General features: G+C 35.3%; 1 protein-coding gene and 1 pseudogene across 3 annotated transcripts in view; one reads left to right on the forward strand and one right to left on the reverse strand.

The window, feature by feature from the left end:
• MED13L (mediator complex subunit 13L) overlaps window positions 1–23053 on the reverse strand; it is a 303689-nt gene that overhangs the window by 238268 nt on the left and 42368 nt on the right. The gene's annotated exons all lie outside the window — the stretch shown is intronic.
• Window positions 6856–7807, forward strand: LOC308644160 (transcriptional repressor RHIT-like; annotated as a pseudogene). Its single transcript has one exon. The product of its transcript is annotated as a transcriptional repressor RHIT-like (transcript).

The raw sequence follows: 23053 nt of genomic DNA on the forward strand, positions 1-23053 counted from the left end.
CTGGGACACAGGTTTATCTTCACAGGGCTGCGGAAGCCTAATCAGAACTCAGAAAATAGTAATGGAAACATCAAAGATACAGTGTTCTTGAGTTCTCAACACCAGAACACCTCAAAACACCAACTAAACAAGTACTATAATAATCTATGAAAAATGAATTAATACTTCAAAAAGATATACTATAAAAATGTTTTTCTAGCCTATTTTTTAAGTTCTTTTTTCCTAATTTTCACTCAGTAGCACTCAACAGAATTAGTCCTGTTCTTATAAGCTACTTGGGACCAAAGATAAGGGTTCTTCATTACCAAGTTCCTTGAAAACAGAATCTTAAAAAAAGAAAAAAAAAACTTCTTTTCCTAGACTTTCCTACTCCAGGCATCCTCTCCCCATTCTACCAGGCCAGAGAAAAAGAGAAGCCTTGTGCTACCTGTAAGAACAGGCTTCAGACAGACTTGATAAAAGCAAGTGTGTTTTCATAAATGAACACGAATCTGCCATTTTAAATTAACCTCAATTATTTTCCTACTCTTCAAGTCCATCTCCTACCACTCCTGAGTGTGAGAAGCAATAACAAGTCCTATTTTGAGGAAATGAAAATCTCACTACTGGGATACACTCACACACATTAAATCCTCAATTAAAAATACATTTAATATGAAAAACATATTTTCTTCTTTCAAAATTTTAAAATACACTGAATAAAAACTCAATATTTTTGTCTTATTTAAAGAAACATGAAACTTAGAACAATAATGAAAAGTTGAACAAAATTAAGAAAACTACCAAAACTGGGAAATTACATTCAGCAGATATAGAAACACTTAGGTATTACTGTATTTCAAAAGCTGCCAATGCCATATTTGCAAAATTACTACACATCACTTATCAACAGGAATGTGCAATTCAAGACTACAATAGACATTACCTTACACCACTTAGGATGGCGTTTATCAACAAGATGACAAACAGTAAGTATTGGAAAGTTTGTGAAAAAAGGGAATCATTGTACACTGCTGGTAAGAATGTAGCCATGTGACCATACGGAGCCCCCTAACAAAATTAAAAACAGAACCACCATCTGGCCAGTAACTCTTCTTCCTGGGTACATGTCTAAAGGAGATAAAATCATACCCTCATAAAGATAACTGTACTCCCCTGTTCACTGTGGCATTTTCACCATAGTGAAGACATGAAAACAACTGAATTGTCCACTGGTGGATGAATGGACAAAGAGAAATTGTCATGTCTGTCTGTCCATCCATCCATTCATTAATGTTATAAAATTCAGCCTCAGAAGAGATGCTCCTGTCATTCGGCAGAACATGGATGGACCTAGAAGACAAGTTAGGTTTGTAAAAAGCTAAGCAACACAGAGAACTTTCTTCTTTTGTGATTAAAGTAAAACTGTTTCTCTTGGCATGATGGAAGTACCTATGTTATGTAGAGAGGAGTACTTCCCCTAAATGGGCTGGGAAAATAAAATTGTATTACACTTCATTTGCTTAAAGAAAACAAAAAAGTTACCAAAGTATGAGACTATCTAAAAATCTTTCCTTAAGCACAAGGCACAGAACCAAGCTGTGAGCAGTGAAGGAATGAAGCTTCTTCAGAGGTCAGACAGAGTGAAGCTATCTTACACCAATGCATTTGAGATATTAGTCTCAAGAATGAACACCTATCAGTGAAGGACAAAAAAAAAAAATCCGCAGAAGAAAAAACCATAATGATATGCAAAATTATTAAGGTTATCTGGCAATTAGCACCTACAGGCCCTTATCCAAGGCATAAAGAAGTTACCAAAGCACTAATTTGCAACTATGCATCTGTTCCTACTTAAACCCTCTAAGCAGCTTGCTGTTTACCAAGTTAAAAAAGAAAATGTGTATTTCTGCCACATTTCTTAGAATATGCTTTGTTTTATAGATCTGACTATGGGACTACATTTTAAAAGAACAAAGAAAATCTATAAAAAATACATATATATCAATCACAGACAACAACAAATAATACCATTTCCAGCAATGATGTTGTTGATGGCAGTGCTCTTATTCCATGACAAATGCATTTATATTATGTGATTAAAGCAAATAAAATATGCTGAGAACCTGTAGTTTTAGCACAGGAGAAAGAAGATACACACAGGCCTAAGAATGATGATACTAAGTTAAAAACCCTATAGTTCTGCACTTGAACTGCCAATGAATGAATTACTATGCACTTTTTCTTTAAAAAGAAATAAAGAAACACACACACACACACACACACACACACACACACACCCCTCTAGGTCTCTTTTCTGAAAAGGCCTAGAAACAATGACTAAGTACCAACAACAATCTAGAATTCCTTGGCAAAGATACCGATTACATATCTGGAGCAATTTTATTCAACAGCCCTTGTCATACCAAAAAGCAAGATGGTATGGATGACTACTATCATCATATCAATAGGACTCAGAAGCTACCTGAACAGGCTTCTGTAGCCAAAGATGGGACAATTGAAACACTGAGAATATTAACTGTAGTGGACCAAAACATACTATGTTAGAATACATGAATTCATCACAGTATTCAAAACATAAAGCACACAAATCATCTTTAAAGCACAGGTGATTTTCATTCTACAAGGTAAGGTTAACGCAGATATATTTCCTTGGAAATCTTTCTTTATATTACACCTGTCTTTTAAAAAATACAAATATAGCAGCTGTAATAATAAGGAAAAGGGGCTAAAACTAACTCGAATATTATGTGTGAAAAACAAAGCATCAGAAAAAAAATAAAGTGTTACCTAGTCAAAAATATAATATGGCCAGGCATGGTGGCGCACACCTGTAATCCTAGCTGCTTCAGGTTCAAAGCCAGCCTCAGCAAAAGTAAGGCGCTAAGCAACTCAGTGAGACCCTGTCTCTAAACAAGATACAACACAGGGCTGGGGATATGGCTCAGGGGTTGAGTGCCCCTGAGTTCAATCCCCAGTACCCCCCCCCAAAAAAAAAAAAAAAAAAACCAATATGAACAAAGGAAACATTAAAGCCCCCTCCAAGACTCATCATATGTAATGCACTTTATGCATTCCAATTATTACGTGTGTACATACATGTCTTGGCAAAATAAAACATACCTACTAGGAGCCACAAGCAAATAATATGATGCATGGCACCTTTGGTTGTAAAGTGACGCCAGCTAGCCACTGAGATGATATGATTATGTTAAGATTTACATTCATATGGAAATTGGGCTCCTGCTGTTCACCTTGGCCTGCTACCGGACTCATGTTATGGGACTCCTGGAGAGTTCCCATTGGTTGGGGAAGGATAGTAGGAGGAAATTCGGGGGGGAGGGGACGCGCGGTTAATGCGCGCCCACGTGGGAGGACCGGCTTTTTTAAAAATAAAGTTTTGTTCCTGCTTGAGTGGCTCGTGATTCTGTGCCCAGCCAAGACTGCGGCACATACCTACAAATAATTATTAATAATTTTAAGAAGTGCTCAGGCCTAATGGTTTTTAAATTGTCAACATTTTAGGTATCCATTATCAGTGACATACCGTAAGAATGTTACAGAATTTGATTCTTGGGAAAAACTACAAACCAAAGAGATATACTTCAGTGTAAAACATCCTTTAAGAATTTCTACTTTTTATTGGGGAAAAAAATAATTTCTATTTTGGATTAAATGAGAACCCTAACGCCACACTGAGGAAATACTTTTAAATTGTCCTCAGAAAAACCACATGTGCTAAAGGTTATCCTTCATGGCTTTATTAAAAAAAATTATAAAGATACTAACTACAATTGTGCCACTTGATCAGTTTCTGTCCCTTTCTGATTACCGTCCCACACCTTTTCAGAAGCAACATCTCAAAAGTCACAGCTCTGAACCCAGTTTACCTCCTCTACCCAATCTGTTCTACTGTGCTTTCCTCTCTAGGTAGGTATCATCCTTGTTATTGCTCATGGCTTCCTCTTCCATTGCTGAGGGAGTGGTCAGATTAGAGCCCAACCTCCTACCAGTGAGATTTGTTCCAGACCTGCATAAAATGTCCCAAGGCCAAAAGAAAACCAAGATAGTATTTCCTGGAATGATATACTGTGGTAAACCCAGAAGATTTCCAAGTAGTCATACTCTAATCCAGATTCTTCTTTCTAATAAGATTTAACCATGGCTTAACCAAAATCAGATTTCTTCCTGAAATACTCTTCTAAGGATTCTGAAAAAGTTAACCATTTCCCCCCCCCCTATATTTTTCTAATGTTTTTGAGCAGTCAATTGCCACAAGCTAGACTAAGCCAACTTAAGTGAAAACAATTCAAGACAAATTCAGCTGGCTTCTCTTCCCCTTGCAACTCACACATTACATGGAATATGGCCCTATGGGCAGGAGGGCAGGGAGGATTACTCTTCATAAGTGAGTCTCAAACATATAGTTAGTTGGCAGGGGTACCTCAAAATAATTTTCAGTCACCACAACAGCACACATTCTCTAGACTAAGTTCAAAGAATTAGAATCTTCAGTGAAATAATTCCAAGATAGTGTGTCAACTGGATTGCACATCTGGATCTCCAGCCACATTCAAGAAACATCCACTGTTTTGAAATGCTGCCCCATTTGCATTCCTAAAGAAAATCAGAAAACCCACTAAGGAAATGGCATTAATGAAACTCTTCTCCCAAAGCTCTGAGAGCATTTAATAAATGTTTGTTGAACAAATTGCCTTATTTCATGGAATACATACAATATTTCCTAAAATTTCTTTTTTCTCTTTCCCAAAATAAAAACAGACCAAAACAACCTCAAAAGGCAACCAATAGGGGTGGGGTTGTGGCTCAGTCCTAGAGCACTCACCTAGCTTGTGCAAGGCACTGGGTTCGATCCTCAGCACCATATAAAAATAACTAAATAAAATAAAGGTATTGTGTCCAACCAAAACAAAAATTTAAAAAGGTAACCAACATCTATTTCTACAGTGATATCACAGAGCCATAAAATATAACCACATGTCCTGCAGGAAAAATGCATATGTTCTATATAGCACCAAACATTAATTGTATAAACATACTACACAGAAGCAACTAAGGATTATAAAGTCCAAAACTGGCATAATTCATCTATCACACTTATTTTTAGCATACAAGCAGAACCATACCAAAATAAGTCTTCCAAAAATCTTGCCCAGGGTTTACAAAAAATTTTAGTAGTAAGCTAGCATGACAGTGAAGAAACAAACCTCTCTCAATAAAGTTAATGGAAGTGGAAAGGCATTTATAAATGAAAGTTCATCAAAAGAGACTGAAAAGGACAGGTGCAATGGTACACACCTATAATCCCAGCTACTTGGGAAGTTATGGCAGGAGGATGGCAAGGTCAAGGCCAGCCTGGGCAATGTAGTAAGACCCTGTCTCAAAATAAGAAATAAAAAAAGTGGGCTGGGGATGTGGCTCAAGCGGTAGCACGCTCGCCTGGCATGCGTGCGGCCCGGGTTCGATCCTCAGCACCACATACAAACAAAGATGTTGTGTCCGACAATAAATTAAAATATATATATATATATATTAAAATTCTCTCTCTTAAAAAAAATGAAAAAATTTGAGCATGTGTCTTTATTTATTAATTTAGTTATTTTTATATGGTGGTGAGGATCGAACCCAGTGCCTTGCACAATTGTTCAATTCCAAAAACAAGAAAGAAAAAAAAAGACACATTGCAAAGTTCTCATGGCACCTGAAGCTATCAACCATAAAAGCTTAGGAAAATCACTAAGAAAACTAATTCTACATTATAATAAAAAATTCACCACCATTTCAAAAAGGAAGAAAGGAAGAAGGAGAAGACAAGAAAGGATATATATTAAAACACCTTTAATGCCTCTTCCTTAAAATGAAGCCCAAAGCCATTTCTAACCATTGTTAGAAATTAGACCAGTACTGTCCAATAGAATTTCTGTGATGAAAATGTTTTGTATCTGCACTGTCCAACAAGGTGGTCAGTAAACACCTGAAATGTGCCATGGGACAGAGAGCTAAATTTTTAAATTTTAATTAACTTAAATTTAAATAGTCACATTTGACTATTTGGCTACCATACTGAATTAATCGAGAGTCTAAGTGTTCCTATTCTATTGTTAAGGACAATTTTATTGAGAAATTGTACCTTTTAGATAGAAGGGTGGCTAATTCTGCCTTAAAGAGGCATGAACTCAAGAGACCAAAAACAAAAACAAAACAGAGATCTTATAGTATCTCTCTCAGCCTACAAAGTGCCTAAATAATAAAAGACTATCCTGAAACTGCCTTATACTTTTAGAGCAGCTGGATTTAGGAATCAGAAGTAATTTTTATGATATATATAAGGTAAAACTAAGCAACAAAAGCATAGAACAGAAAATAAATCTAGAAAGTTGTATGATTCTACTTAAAGTTTTCTAAAACTAAAAGCAATTATTTATCACTAGTCCCAAACTGCTTCTGTCTACATACCTATTTTTAAAACATTCCCTTCTCAATTATATTGCCTATTTTACATTTTAATCTTTGATTATATTCAATTTAAAAATGTATTATATATATAGCTCTGCTAAGCAGTATTTTCCAATAGTAAAGTGACATACTCCTAAAAAGATTGCAAAGCAATTTGAAAATAGAAAATATTGTACTGAAGCAAGATGAAATTATGCAAAAATATTCTGAAATATTTATTAAATTATTTATGTGTATAAACGTATACATATGTGTATATAAAAATAATTTTTTAAGAAGTCAAACCTACCAGAAAACACTATTATCTCCGTAATTAGGATTTAAAGTTAGTTTAGCTAGAGCAGTCCGGGAAAGGCTGGCGTGGCTAAACGACCGAAGGTGTTCATGATGGGACTGTCATTAGGCTCGACTCTCTGCTCGGTGATGGTCATTGTCCTCCAGAACAGGGATGGAGGAAATATCGGCCCAGGAAGCAGCAGGATCACCAAGGGTCCAGTTTCAGTCTTTGGAGACCCAGCCTGAGAGTTTTTCCCCAGAATCTCAGTTCCTGCAGGACACTGACATGGAACAGGGACTCACTGAGGCTCCACCTGCTCCCCAGGTACCTGCTCTTCCCCACAAGGGAAGACCAGGAGACCAGGCAGCTGTGCTGCAGACAGCCAGGTACCAGAAGTTTAAGACATTCGAGGACGTGTCTGTGCACCTTACTCCAGAGGAATGGGGATGCCTGGACCTTGTTCAGAGGGACCTCTACAGAGAAGCGATGTTAGAGAACAATGTGGTTTCACTGGGCATACTTCTTTGCCTTCCCACCACTGGGATTCATTATGTGAATTCCTGCCCGGCCCTGAGTCACACCCAGGCAAGTGCTTTCTCTGGAGAAACTTGCAATTCTTACAGCAGGAATCTCCAAGAGACAGTGGCCCAAGTATCACATTTCCATAGGTAGTGCTCTGCCCTGCTCAGAAACTCCTTTTCCATGACTATAAGATAATAAACTTGATTAACTGGATTAGATGCTTCCCGGAATGCCACCACTATGTAAAATTGCAGTTCTTCAAATGAGCTTTCTTAAATTTCTAATATAAAGGGCAAAAGAAGCCCTTTCTTTGCAAACAGGTGGATTTTTGAACCAAGTTCATTTAGAAACCATGCTTGGTGGTTAGCTGCTTGTGCTCTGAGAACTAAAAAGTCCAACCCATCTCTTCAGTTAGTGTCTTTTCCTGTGGCTTTAGAGTGTGGAATATGTGCTCTGTGTTCCCCTTTGCTGTAGTAAACATGACCTGCCCCTCCAGTTGCCTCATTCTTTGTGAACCTTTGTCTTTCTTCATATTTAACATAATTTTTCTCCTTCAAGGGCCTGCCTTCCTCCCCTTGATTCTTTGTGGCACTATACGGATTGATGTATTAATATTACCTTTGCTGATTAAGTATTCCTTTCTTTCTTAGAACTATTCCCTTTTTTTGTGGGGGGGGGGGGGTTGAACCTGGGGACACTTTACCTCTGGGCTACATTTCCTGTCCTTTTTAGTTTTTGAGACAAGGTTTTGCTAAGTTGCTGAGGCTGGCCTTGAATTTGCAATCCTGCCTCGGCTTCCCAGGGTGCTGGGATTACAGGTGTGCACCACAGTGCCCAACTCCTTAGAACTACTATTAATGGAAGGGAATGGGAGGGCCAAAAAGTTAAATCTCTATTTCAGGGCATCAAAAAGAATGTATATTTAATAAGTTTGTAAGTTGTAAACTGATATACATAATTGTAAACTACTGTTAATTTTACAGAATTTCCAACAGTTTAAAAAAAAAGAAAGAAAGGAAGAATTTAAAGTTAGTTTACAAATAATATCCTTTTGGGCCAGGTGTGGTAGCACACTCCTGTAATCCCAGAGGCTCAGGAGACTGCGACAGGAGGATCAAGAGTTCAAAGCCAGTCTCAGCAACATCGAGGCACTAAGCAACTCAGTGAGATCCTGTCTCTAAATAAAATACAAAATAGTACTGGGTATGTGTCTCAGTGGTCAAGTCCCCCTGAATTTAATGCCTGCTACCCCCCAAAAAAAATAATAACATTCTTTTAGAACCCTATGATAGATCAAGTTTTTAACCGTTTAATGAAACTATGTTTTATAAATCATTAAGACTTGATGCTATTATTTTCCTTCTAGAATAAAAATAAATCAAGACTGGATTTTCTCATACAAAATCACCAAAACTTTTGAGAATTCAAACTCAGAGAATTCAATCCTACAATTTTCTTTTCATCTGAGTATATACTATGACAGTATGTCTTATAAGTTGGCCCTTTCTTCTAGAAAGACATTTTTTACAATCCAATTACACATAGCTACAAAGTACAGCACATATGGAACAAGTTAAAGAAGATGTGTTTCTTCTAACATAATATGGTATTCAAAGTTAATCTTCTTAACTCACATAACCAAAATTTTTAAAAAACAAAACAACTTTAACCCTATAGTCTCAGCAAAACACTTGGATAAAAATCAAAATCAAGTATGTTCAGCCCTAAAAAAGCACACAACCAGTTTAAAATACCATCAGGAATCACAAGTGATTCCTAAACTCACAGTCTCTTTACAGACAACAAAACTACAGCAGAAAGAACACAGAGAACTGTAAAATACATTATCACTTTCCCTCTGAAACAGATAATCCCAACACAATCTCAGAAACTTCTATGCTCAAGACAACTCCTTGACATGCTTCCTGTCATTAGATCAAGCAGACTATCTTCTGGGATGTTGCCATGGTGAACAGAGATGGCTATTCTAAAAGAGGGGGAAAAAAAAAACTACTATTGTCAATTACAGTCTCAATACTAGCATCTAAAAATCTGGTGCTGGAAGAAAAGCCACTTATAAATGAAGGAAAAGCCTCCTCTTTTACAATTTACATGATCTGATTAACTTAATGGTTTAGAATTTAGTTCTTACTTCTCTCCAATAAAACAAGCAGGATTTCTTACCTTTTTTACAGGATGCATGGAGAGATGCACAGATGGATGGTGGACAGAGGGATGGAAGAAAGGGTAGGTGAATGTGAAGGAGGTGTGAAGGGAGGAAAGGTGGCAGGGTGTTGTGTTTCTTTTCTTTGTTTTCCAATACTGGGGACTGAACCAGGGGCACTCTACCACACTGAGCTACACCCACAGCCCTTCTTATTTTGAGACAGGGTCTCACTAAGTTGCCCAGTCAGCCTCCCAAGTCACTGGAATTACAGGAATATGCCACCACACCAGACAAGGAGGGAGAGAAGGAAGGTAAAAGTACACTAATAAAGGACCTCCCAGCCATATAAAAACAAGCCAGGAGTTTTTAACCTCTCTGAACTGAATCAAAAACAAAGGCAAGTAAGGAGAGGCAAACAATTTTAAGTAGAAGAAAATAGTAACACTAAAATTATTTGCAATTCTTCTCCAATGCAAAATTTCCTTTATTAACCATTTTGTAAACTAGTCTTCTAAATTCCTAAACCTGTGCTTCTCATTTATCTATGCATAATGGTCACTATCAAATAAGAGATTTTTTTTTTACTTCAAGGAGCATATTTCTGGTAGAGTACTATTTAGCTAACCAGTTTGAAAAAAATCAAGAAATATTTTCTGAAATCTTTGTTTATCAAGCCATAATTTAAAATTCATATATGGTAAACATAGGATTACATCCATCTTGTATAGATTCCCTTTAAAATATACCCCCACACTTTGGGGCATAGGGGTAGGAGGTCCTGAGTATTTCTAAAAGCATATTTAAATCACAGTCAATAAGTACAATAAACACAGTCAATAAGTCAATAAACAACTCCACTGGATACAAAGTCCTAAAACTTCTTCTTTTTTAAGGAGGTCAGGTTAAATAAAAACTATAATACAATAATATCCTGTCCATACATTGTAGAAATGGTAACAAAAGCTTTCTTGGACCACCTGACTCATCTAATTATGCAACACTACAATTACTGAGTCAACAGTCATTTAATAAAACTGGTATCATGGAACTGTCCAGTCCCTTTAAAAAAAAAAAAAAAAAAAAAACACAAAGGCCTGGGCTGAGGCTGTAGCTCAGTGGTAGAGCGCTTGCCTAGCATGGATGAGGCACTGGGTTGAATCCTCAGTACCACATAAAAAAAATAAAATAAAGGTATTGTGTCAACCTACAGCTAAAAAATAAATGTTTAAAAAAAAAAGCCTATAGAGAACACAGAATACCTATTTTAAAAGTGAGGCGAGGCCAAATATTTTCTGAACCAAAATCTAATAAGCACAAACTAAAAATTTCAATACTGTATTTTTATTCATCCCGAAGTTGATGAAATATATAAAACACCAAAATTCTTCCCAATTAGGGCAGCAGCAATGAATGTCTAAAGAAAATACAATTTATGTTTCTCTTGATTGCCTTCAAACAATTTAGATAGGAATAAGTAAAAATGATTGTGGCACCCACCTATAATACCCTGCTACTTGAAGGTAAGGCAGGAAGATTAAATTCAAGGCCAGCCTGGGTAACTTAGCAAGCTCCTGTCTCAAAATTTAAAAAAATAAAAAGGGCTGGGAATGTAGTTCAGTGGTAGAATGCCCTTGGGTTACCAAGAGTTGGGGGGGAAAAGGACTGGGGATTATAGCTCAGTGATAGAGCATTTATCTAGCACTGTGGTAAAACCAGGGTTCAAACCCCAGTAACAAAAAATAATAATAATAATAATATTGGTTCAATATCACTTCATTCAATATGCTCAAAAGCAAACAGAAGTGTGGAGTCATACACCTATAATCCTAGAGACTCAGAGGGCTAAGGTAGAAGGATCACAAGTTTGAAGCAGCAGCCTGGGCAATTTAGTTAGATGCCATCAAAAAATAAAATAAAAAGGGGCTAGAGGTGTGGCTCGGTAGAATAGTGCCTCTGGGATCAATCCCCAGTACCAGGAAGGAAGGGAAGAAAAACAAAAAGGCAAACAAAATAGCCCAGAGTATATTTTAACTAAAAGCCTTTTATCTAACTCATTGTGATTTCAAATGGCAAATAGACAGATGTGTCAATAGATGTTAGCTTGGTTAGCTCTATATTGCTTCACCAACAGAAGGAAAATAAACCCTCCACCACAATCATCTTTGCTCCCCCACAGGTATATGTTCTCCTTTCAGATAAATTCAGAACACCTTATTTAAAAAATTTGGCCCCATACGACCAGTATCAAATACATATCCTAATTAATATTTGCAGGGCATCTTGAATTTTTTAAATTATCAAAATCTATATAAAAATTTCCAAGGATATCACTGTATATGCATAAATTGAATGAATAATAGGTTAATTCCTTTTAAATGTTCTGTTAAAAAGGTATTAAAAAAAGTTAAAAATATTTAACTTTTGTTTTAGGTATGCTCATTCATCTAGCATACTATAATATGATCTTGGTGCTTTTTCCTAAAAAAAATGAAGTATATAAAAGATAATCAACACTTCCTTTAATTGAATATTCCCTAATAGCTTTCCTTCAGAAATGATAAAAGAACTTGGCAAGCTACACCCTCAGCAGCCTTGGAAAAATCTGTTCATTCCATATAACTTTCGAAGGCTTTGTCCATTGTCTACGGGATAAAGCCAAGGAAGTCGTGTTCCCATCTACCCAACTTCCAGCCTCAGGCAGCAGTCCCCTATCCTATCTCTTCCCCCACCACACACACTGGAAGCCCTAAATACATGGAGTTGCTCAGACTGTAATTCAATTCAATTTCCCCTATCTGGCCAAAGTACAAAAACTTAAAGTGCAGACTCATATCTGGGCAGGTGGTGGGGTGTTGTCTATCTGTCGTTCTTTGTTTTCCAATACTGGGGACTGAATTCAGGGGCACTCTACCATACAGAGGTACACCCACAGCCCTTCTTATTTTGAGACAGGGTTACACTAAATTGCCCAAAACTGATAATCCACCTGCCTCAGCCTCTCAAATCACTGGGATTATAAGGATGTGCTACCAGCCAGACAAGGAATCTTCTTTTTTTTTTTTTTAGGGGGTGGGGGTTATTGGGGATTGAACTCAGGGGCACTCAACCACTGAGCCACATCCCCAGCACTATTTTGTATTTAGAGACAGGGTCTCACTGAGTTGCTTAGGGCCTCGCTGTTGCTGGGGCTGGCTTTGAACTCACAATCCTCCTGCCTCAGCCTCCAGACCTGCTGGGATTTTTTTTTTTCTTACTTTCAATTCCACAATGCCTAGCACAGTATTTAGGAAGATGTACATTGTTCAGTGTACATTTAATGGATAAAATGGATCTAAGCCCCTTTCTCTACACTTCAGTTGATTAATACCAATAAATTAAAACTCTGCTTCCTTATGATATTCCGTTCAATATTTTAGGATCAAAAATCAGATGTGGTAAAAGTATACAAAAAGGTAATTTCAAGACCCTCATTGTTTCTCACCAACAATGATGAAAAAGGATAATACTCCCAGCCTCCCTGCCCCAATGCACTTAACACACTGCAGCCCAGATATTCCTCCAAACTGTTCACTTAATTCTCTGCTTAAGATTCTCCAGAGATTTTTCTAATGGTTTACTGAATGGTGATAATGCATTAAACCTGTATTTGTCAAGAACTTCCGTGATCTGATTTAAAGTACCTGTAAAAACTTATTTCCTTATTTTCTCCTTATCACATCCTTCTCAACAGTCAAGAAGAAATGATGGCTATGGCCTGCAATTCTCCAGTGAGCCTTTTATTAGTCACTTTTACCAGTTTGTCTTTCCTCCCTCCCACCCCTGAAATCCACAGCTTCCCATGCACTCTCTGAAGCATCATTTGATAAGTCAATTCCTTCAGAAAACTTAATCCCAGTAACAACAGATCATTTCTACTCTTCAAAATTCCCAAAGCACTTTATGTGCACCTCCAACATGGCTCCGACTACATACTAACATAAGGAGTATTGGTAGTCCTCATTCTTACTAGCACCTAAACCTTCAAGAATCAATGTCTGGCTCAATAAAGGGACTGAGATACTAATGGAAGGAACCCCACAAAGGTCTTAACATGAATGGATAAAGTGAAAACCAATGGCTGCTCAAAGAGAAAACCAAGTTTAATTTAAACACACACTGACTGCAGCTGGGGGATTGTGAAAGATCACTTTACTGGTCAACATATAAAGCATGCAGGTATGCTGGGTATTAAGTCCATTCTCTGGAGTTCCATACTCACAGATATCCTATTTCATATAGGGGGTTCAGCTGGTCAAGAGAAATTTGATGATTTGACAAATGGTTATCACAGTGAAGGTCAATATGCTATCATACATTGACATTGATTTGACTTAACAAAGATGTGGCTAACTAAAAAGGAAATAAGATGTCAGTGCATAAAAGCATCCAATGATAACAATATATGGCAACCAAGTTAATAATAATAGAGAACTCTGGGCAAAAGCCATAGTCTTCCACTCTAAAGAAACTTTAATACTTTGACATTTTTGACAATCTAATGATAATTGGAGAAGTCTTTTTTCCTTAGCTTTACAGAAGGTTGATGGAAGACTCTAAGTCAATTGGTGTTGAAATGTGTGCTCTCCCCTGTGAAGCTTATCACTGTCCAGAAAGAGAGCATGACATGACACAAGAGCATAACTAAGAAGCTGTTTGGACACCTACTTACCTGACTGAAGATAACCTAGATGGGAATGAAACAGAAGCCCAGTGAGAGAAACTAAGTCTTTCTAAGCAGCTGTCTGATGGTATATTATGGATGCAACATGAAAAAACTTAAACTTGGGAAAATGGAAGCAATAAATGATTAGACACTTTAAAAATTTTTATTTTGGACCTGCCAATTTAGCTGTCTCGAACTACAGCCACATCCCAAGTTTCAAGCATAAGATTAGTAAAGTTCTATCATCTTTTTTACACACACACACACACACACACACACACACACGTTTACTTCATCCCAAGTGATGACACCTTACAAAACAAAACTCAAAAAAATTAGTTAGCTAAACATTTTGAATTAGAGAAACAAATCCCTAATATTACAGCAGGATCATGAACTTGGAAGAGGCAAAGAAATGAAAAGCACATTCCCCAACTCAACATTTATCAGTTTTGTGCCTCCCTGTTTACTTAATTATCCCATTAAAGGATAAAATGAGAGATCCAGAACTGAATTACCCAGTTCACCAGTGAATGCCAAATATCTAGCACATTATCTGGCCCATATTTGAAGTATGATAACGCCTGAAGGCCAAATAAACAAAACTAAACTAAACACAGCAACAAAAAAAGCAACAGAACCCACTAAAAACTTCCAAACATTCTCATACTCATATTTAAAAAGGTGCTCTAAATTCAAAATTCATTAACTTTCTAGGAAAAAATAAGCAACTAATTATATACTTCAGCCTCCTATAGGCAGTGACTATGTCTTTCCCAGAAAATAGCCCAATGCCCAGCACTCAGCAAATGCTGGTTGAACTGAATTCTATACTTTACTTCCTCCTCCAAAAATAAGAGATTCAATAGCATAAACAGATTCAATGGCTAAACTATCTAATCAGTCTTTTCCTAATTAAACCTTTGCCAGGTCATTTTAGAAACTACTGATATGGGGCTGGGGATGTGGCTCAAGCGGTAGAGCGCTCGCCTGGCATGCGTGCGGCCCAGGTTCGATCCTCAGCACTACATACCAACAAAGATGTTGTGTCCGCCGAGAACTGAAAAATAAATATTAAAAATTCTCTCAAAAAAAAAAAAAAGAAACTACTGATATTTATGTTAGCCTACAGATATTTACTCTAGATTAGATTCACCCAAGATCAAATTTACTTCAAGTTATACTCTTTGAAAAAGTCAAAATACCGAATAAAAATGTAAATTAGTAAAATGGGATTTTTATTTTTTGTTTCTTAACAATAATCTACCTCTAGTGCTATTAGTTTTAAAAAAGTCTCTTTAAAGCTAATATTTAATACTCTTGCAATTATTACACCAGTCCTCCTAAATACAACAAGCACTTGAACTTGAACAGTCCTTCGGGTATGAACTCTTGTGAGTTGATAGTATCATTCTGCAAAGAAAAAATACATTAGCCCATACCAGGGTACATGTGAGCTAGATTTCAACAATTGCTGAATCCCCATGACAGCTCTGTGTGCCTCTATCAGAGATGCATATTAAAAATGCAGACTTGGGACCCTCTGCAGATGAACTGAGTAAGAATCTTCCCAGGTGATATTATGTATGCTAAAATATGATAACACTTGATCTAGTTAGTGGAGGGGAAAAAAAAACTATTTGTGAAATCTTACATTCTGATATAAGATTCTCTTCTCAGTTACAATAAAACTTCTTGTGACCAAAAGAAAAAAAAAAAAAAAAAAAACAGGCACTTGAAGACTCCTGCAAGTCCAACAATTATAATTTGTCAACCAGCCAACTATGGAAAAAAAAAATTGCTTTTTATATCCACATGCCTTTACTCTACCTATGAAATTAATACTTTAGTACTCTGTGTACTTTCTGGCATCTTCCAGAAATTCAGTTGTCAGAAAAAAGTTTCATGCTTAATTCACCAGTATTTTTTAATGACATAAAAAAGTCAGAGAAATGGATAAATACGTTGTAAAAGACTTTCCAGTTTCAAATTTCTCCTACATATAACCCAAAAACAAAATTTTTAATTTAAATGTTCTTCATTATTTTCAGAAATCCAAATTTCCCAAAGGATACTTTAGAGATTTTTTTCTATTATAATAGGAATACAAATCAATTGGCTATACATTTTATATGTACATATATTTTAAAAAATATAAATAAATATGTACTTTAAGAACTTACAAGTTAGGAATGTAGTTCAGTGACAGAGTGCTTAGCACGTATGAGGCCCTGGTCTAATACCCAGCACCAAAAAAAAAAAATTACAAACAGATTTAACAAATATAAAGATTAATTCACTTTTTATATTCATAGTGTACCCTCAATTAAAAATCCCTGGATGCCCATCAAACCAAACTTCCAGAAGCATTCATTCATGTATGCACATTAATTTAATATTAATTTAAATTTTTGAAATATAAAATATAGAGCATTTCCAAGGCAAATTACTTTAAGGGTAAAATGTTAATGCCATAATTGAAACAAACTTCTTTTTTAGGAAATGTTCAAACTTTTAAATGCTTAAAAGATTGAATTCCAGAAAGTTTTTACAAAATTAAGTAAAACTGCCAGTTTTTAGAATAATATAGCAAAACTATCTGTAACATTACCTCTAGGATCTAAAGTTAATAATAAATTATTAGCTCTGTAGGTGCCATTATACACTGATTACTCTTTTCACAGAATATACATGAAATAATCATGTAATTAATTTAAATCAGAATTACAGTTTCAATGAATGTTTACTTCTTCCAACTCAAATGCCTTCTATGCAGAAATTTCCAGAAGAAAATGATTATTTACATAGCTGACTTCTAGATTCCCACTTATCTTAGCAAGCCATTACAATTTTGGGCACAATACTTCATTCTGTAGTAATTAAATAGATGTGTCGTTCTACTATTTAAAGAAAACACCTCAACTGATGTGCCACTGAACTTTTTAAAAAGTCAGTGATTAGTTTGCAATCCTCCTAACATTCAAAGAGTTGTATCAGATTTACAGTCTCAATATAGCAAAAGCTGACACCTATTTCATAACTACTAAATTTACCTCATGTATTCAACAAAAACAAATTAATAAGCATAAAAGGTAAAAAAACAAATCAGCAAACTTTTGAATTTCTCCCTATGTCATTCAAGTTAAGATTCAAAAATAAATCCAAAACTACTTTCTACTCTAAGACTGATGATCAAGCATCTAGTATAATGCCTAACATATAAGGAGTGAAATATAAATATTTGACTACTATCTGCTTTCTAATTTCCAACTTATTACTTTCAAATCACCCATGATTCCCTCCTAGTTTATTATTATTATAAAATTAATAATCACAACAAACACAAAAATTATTATACAAAAAAATGCAGAAGAGGAAACAGATTTATTATGACACATAGCATGAATTTGGAGTGGTAATCCTTATAAACCAAATAATCTTATTAATTCTATATGTATGATACTAATGAAAAATTTAAAAATACTATGGTCAATTGATAATCAAGATACAACACACTGATTTTCAAGGCATTAGATCATAATTCTTATTTAAAATAATATGAATAACACTTAATTAAATTATTTTAAATAAAGTTTAATTAAAATTTAAAAATTTCAATTCACTATTCTTAAATCCTTTCAGGAACAAGCCTAGGTGTTTGAATTATACACCAAAGTCAGTAAACAGTTGTAACTGCCTTTTTTAAACATCAAATGATATGATTCAATTAAGACTTTCTTGACAATCTTGGATAACCACTTCCATATATCAAATATATCAACTTCAGTGTTGGACTGGCAACTCATAACATTTGTAGGTCAGCCAAGTCATTCTATCCTTAATGAATTTATAAGTTAACAAGAATTCTGACACATAAAAATCATTAAGCACTTTGACCCCAAAAATAGTACTCTTCCACAGTCACCTGTTCTACAGGACAATTACATACAACTCATGCTTTTTGCCAAGCGTCCAAAGTACTTATTATCTACAACATTAATAAGAACAATTTATGGAAAATTATTCAATTAATTTTTTTTTAAAAATTTAAATTTCCATTTTAGAAACTATAGAACAGGGGCTGGGGTTGTGGCTCAGAGGTAGAGCACTCGTCTAGCATGCGTGAGACACTGGGTTCAATCCTCAGCACCACATAAAAATAAAATATATTGTGTCCACCTATAACTAAAAAAAAAAAAATTAAAAACTATAGAATATAAAAGGAAATACGTAAAAAAAGAAAGTGAGCCTTCTTTTAAATGCTTTTAAAGCATTCTCTCATACATCATTATTACTTGATCATTATTATTATATAATACTATAATTTTAAAAGTGTGGGCAACTAAACTAAATCAGCACTTAGCCCATGAGAGTGCTTCTGTCCCCCAGAGTATCCTCTCAAGCATAATGCCCCAATCATACTGGAAATCAAATAAATCTGCCCTAGCTATACTAATCACTTGACACTGTTATATTTAAGTCATTTAATTTTGGGGGGTGGAAAGGTACAAGACATGTTTAATCCATTTGAGGGCTCTGGCTGAGTTCTAGTTAATAGAGCCTTTCCTGCAGCAATGCAGATAATTTGAGTAGCAAAGGTGACTGAAGCAGTTAAGAGCCTCTCTTTGTTACACTCTCCATGAACTGAATAAATGGTATGACAAATGTTCCAAAATAAGAATCATTGTCAGGGCTGAGGATGTGGCTCAAGCGGTAGTGCACTCGCCTGGCATGCGTGCGGCCCGGGTTCAATCCTCAGCACCACGTACAGACAGAGATGTTGTGTCCGCCGAAAAAAAAAAAAAACTAAAATAAATAGATAAGTTCTCTCTCTCTCTCTCTCTCTCTCTCTCTCTCTCTCTCTCTCTCTCAAAAAAAAAAAAAAGAATCATTGTCAACACATGCTATTTCTTCCCTAAACAATCAACTGTAGGTTAATTTGTACAAGGATGCCAAGGCAGAAGCTTTTTCATTATAAATATATACTAGGCTACTTTTAAAATAAGCTAAAAATATAGTGCCTAAAATTCAACTGCAAGTATCTAAATTTTTCTCCTTTAGACTAAATATGTTTAAATGTGAGGAACACACTTGCATATAAATAGCAAACACCAAAATAGCTTACATTTAAAAACTGGTCCAAGATTACCTTTGAAAAATAAAATAACCTTAATGAAGAGAACTGGAAGAGGTTTACACTTCCCTTACTCAGGCAGTTCTTTAAAAATACTTACTTATTGGTTTCAAAAAGTAAGCCCCAAGAGTAACAAAAAGGCTCACCTCCCCCAACTTTAGCAAAGTCAGAAATAAGTAGTATTTTAAGGTTGATATTTTTTGGCTGGAGATGCAGCTCAGCAGGAAAGCACTTGCCTAGCACACAGGGAGCCCTGGGTTCCAGCCCCTGCACCCAAGGGCGGGGCGGAGGGGGTTTATTTTGCCTGATATTTTTGTTAAATATGAAGAGGCTACTAATGACAAAATAAACTGTGAGCAGCTAACCTTCATTTTCACTTTATCACTCTATGCGTACCATCTTTTTCAACACAAAGGCTCTTCACCTTTATCCAATTTTTATCTTCTGGGTTTTATTTTGTGGATTGTTTTTTGTTTTTGTTTTGTTTTTTAATCAAGACCGTTCTGCTGCATGATTAAATACAAACTGCAGATTATTATTCCACCACAATACCCTGGCAACCAGCTCATATTCAGTCACACTATCAGGCATTTATAAAAAATAAAAAATAAAAAAAGAACAACTAATTGTATGATCATGTGATTATTGTAGAAGCCCTTTAGTTCAATCCTAGATGGGCCTCAAGAGGATAATGCTTATTCTGTTGAACTCACTGCCAAATCACAATATAAAAGAGCCAGGATCAAAACAAGACCCAATTATACAAAGAGTGCATTTTATCAATGTCGGGTTTATAAGAAATAGGTATGTGGCCTAGTACTTGTGTAAAATTGTTCAAAAATATTTACATAGATGGAGCTTTAAAGAAAATTATTGAACACTTACTAGCCATAATGATATTCGATGAGAAGAACCTCTTCAGGTAGCATCAGGATGGCAGCTCAGAGATGAAATACTTAAAGCAACCGAGTTCAATTTCATGCTTCCCTAGTATTTAAAACAGATTTCTATACTGTTTGCATCTTTTTTTTTTTTTGAGGGGGGGGGTGCTATTTGTTATTTCTACATTATTTTCTAGAAGAACTTTTAAAATCTTACCTCCTTAGTATATACCAAGTTTTAATTTCTGTTTGCTTAAGAATCATAAAACAAAATTAAATGGAAACCATATGTAGGTACTTTTTCTGACAATCATTGACAGAAAGTTCAGCACAGGGATCTATAAATAAATCAAGTTAGTCCACTCTTCTTTAACCAGGCCCAAGACTCCTGTGGCGTAGCCTCAGCATCCAATCCTGCTGCACCAGTAGCTATCCCCTTTCTTTCTAAGTAACTCTGAGTTTTCAGTATCTGGGCATATGATAATAGATTTATAAAAGAAAAAGAGAAGAGGGGAAAAAAACCTCTAATGACAGCAAATGTATAACTCTACATTTTCAATTACTTCAATAAGATATTTTATAAAAACACGTGCTAACTCCTGTCAGGTACTCAAATATATTCAAGAATATTCAAATGTGTGGGGGGGGGGAGGAGGAGGAGGAGGAGGAGGAGGAGGAGGAGGAGGAGGAGGAGGAGGAGGAGGAGAAAAAAAAAGAGGGCTGGGGTTATAGTTCAGTTGGTAGAGCACTTGCCCAGCACGTGTGAGGCACTGGGTTGGATCCTCAGCACCACATAAAAATCAAATAAAGGTATTGTGTTTATCTAATATTAAAAAAAAAACTTAAAGACTGTTATACAGTTTACATAGTGTAGTCAATTCTCAATTTGTTCCAATGGTGACTGTCACACCTCATTAAGAAAGAGATTTTACTCAAGTTTACTTTACATCTGTAGGGGGCTTTATATCAATGCAAAAAGATTAGACCATGATCCCTGTACTTACCAGTACTTAACCCCCCCATCAAACAATTAAACTTTTCCCTAAAGCAATCATCTTTAAATTATAATTTTTTATCAACTACTTAATTTTCATATCATTAGAACATAAGTCCTTTCTTCACATACTGTATCACTATAATCTCAACATAAATATCTCATTTTTTTCATTAAAAAAAAAACTAATTACATGGGTCAGTAAGTTACCCATGGTAACACATCAATTTTATTTACTTTCAAAAGTTAGACTTCAGGGCTGGGGTTGTGGCTCAGGATGTGAGGCACTGGGCTCGTCCTGGCACTCAGTACTACATAAATAAAAAACTAAATAAACAAAATAAAGGTATTTTTTTTAAAAGTTGACTTCAACTTGTCCTCTCAATTTCAAGCACATTTAGCTTGATAATTCGAATTCAATGGATCTTTTTCTATTCTTCATATGAAAAAATCCTTAAGTCAATATAATCATGCCATAATTTTACAATATGAATCTATTACTGAAGTCTTAATTATATCTTTTAAGAATATAATTATTTAGTAGTCTAATATAAAAGTATGTATGCACTAGAATCATCTAGATAATCATCTTACAATGAAAATTATTACTATGTGAAAGCTTTAGCAAACTTTCAGAACAAAACACTGGAAAACAGAATTATAATAATGATTAAAGAAATCAAAAAATATATATTAAGACTTGGATTAGATTCCAGTTAAAACCAAGATACCTTATCAACTACTTAGAACTATTTACCTCTGAATATATATCCTCCCTGCAAGTACTTTGTTTCTCATAAAATACAAATGTATTTTTCTATTATCATCCACAAAAATTATAAAAATGAAAGGTAAAGGAAAATTTATTTTTCAGGTACACTATATAATCAATCTCAAAAATTCCAATTGTAAAAAGAAATGCTGATACATTAAATACTTTTACATAACTACAATGCTGCAGAACCATATAATTCATCTTTTTTTCAAAACCACTATTCTACACTTGAAAAGTAAGTTCAAATAATTTTAATTTTTTTTTAATTCAAAGATTAATCAATGAGGTGAAGAGAAAGCCTATATTTGGGGAGCAAATTTTTGCTACACACCAGATAAAGCACCAATCTCCAAGAACTCAAAAAACTTAACACCAAAAAAAAACAAACAACCCAATCAATAAATGGGGCTAAGGAGCTGAACAGACACTTCTCAGAAGAAGATGTACAATCAATCAACAAATATATGAAAAAATATTGAACATCTCTAGTAATTAGAGAAATGCAAATCAAAACTACTCTAAGATTTCATTTCATGTCAGTCAGAATGGAAGTTATCAAAAATACAAGCAATAATAAGTGTTGGCAAGGATGTGGGGGAAAGGTACACTCATACATTGCTGGTGGCAATATGGAGATTCCTTAGAAAACTTGGAATGGAACCACCATTTGACCCAGCTATCCTACTCCTCAATCGACACTCAAAGATTAATTCTATAAGGAAAAATTTTCAGAGGTTGACTTTGCCATCTTAATTTGCCTTTGCTAGAACTTCATTGTTTTTCTTCCATTTTCCTCTTGACCTTGGCTGTGACTTAAGGAGCAGTATTTATTTGATCATTTAAAAAGCAGATGGTTTCTGGCACAGTGGCTCACGCCTATAATCCCAAGCAGCTGGGGAGGCTGAGGCAGGAGGATCACAATTTCAAAAAAAAAAAAAAAAAGAAGTAGATGGTTCAAGGAAGTATTCTGTTGATTTAAACAGGCTAAAAATGAGGCTCTTTTGAGGAAAAGGCTATTTATAAAATCTCAAAGCTTCACCTCAAATCCACTTAATAATTACAAAAGGAAAGAACATACATTGGAGATATCTGGCAGACACCAACTTACCTTGACAAAGTGATTA

Source organism: Spermophilus citellus, assembly GCF_964194105.1.
Source record: "Spermophilus citellus genome assembly, chromosome: 3".
Taxonomy (NCBI): domain Eukaryota; kingdom Metazoa; phylum Chordata; class Mammalia; order Rodentia; family Sciuridae; genus Spermophilus; species Spermophilus citellus.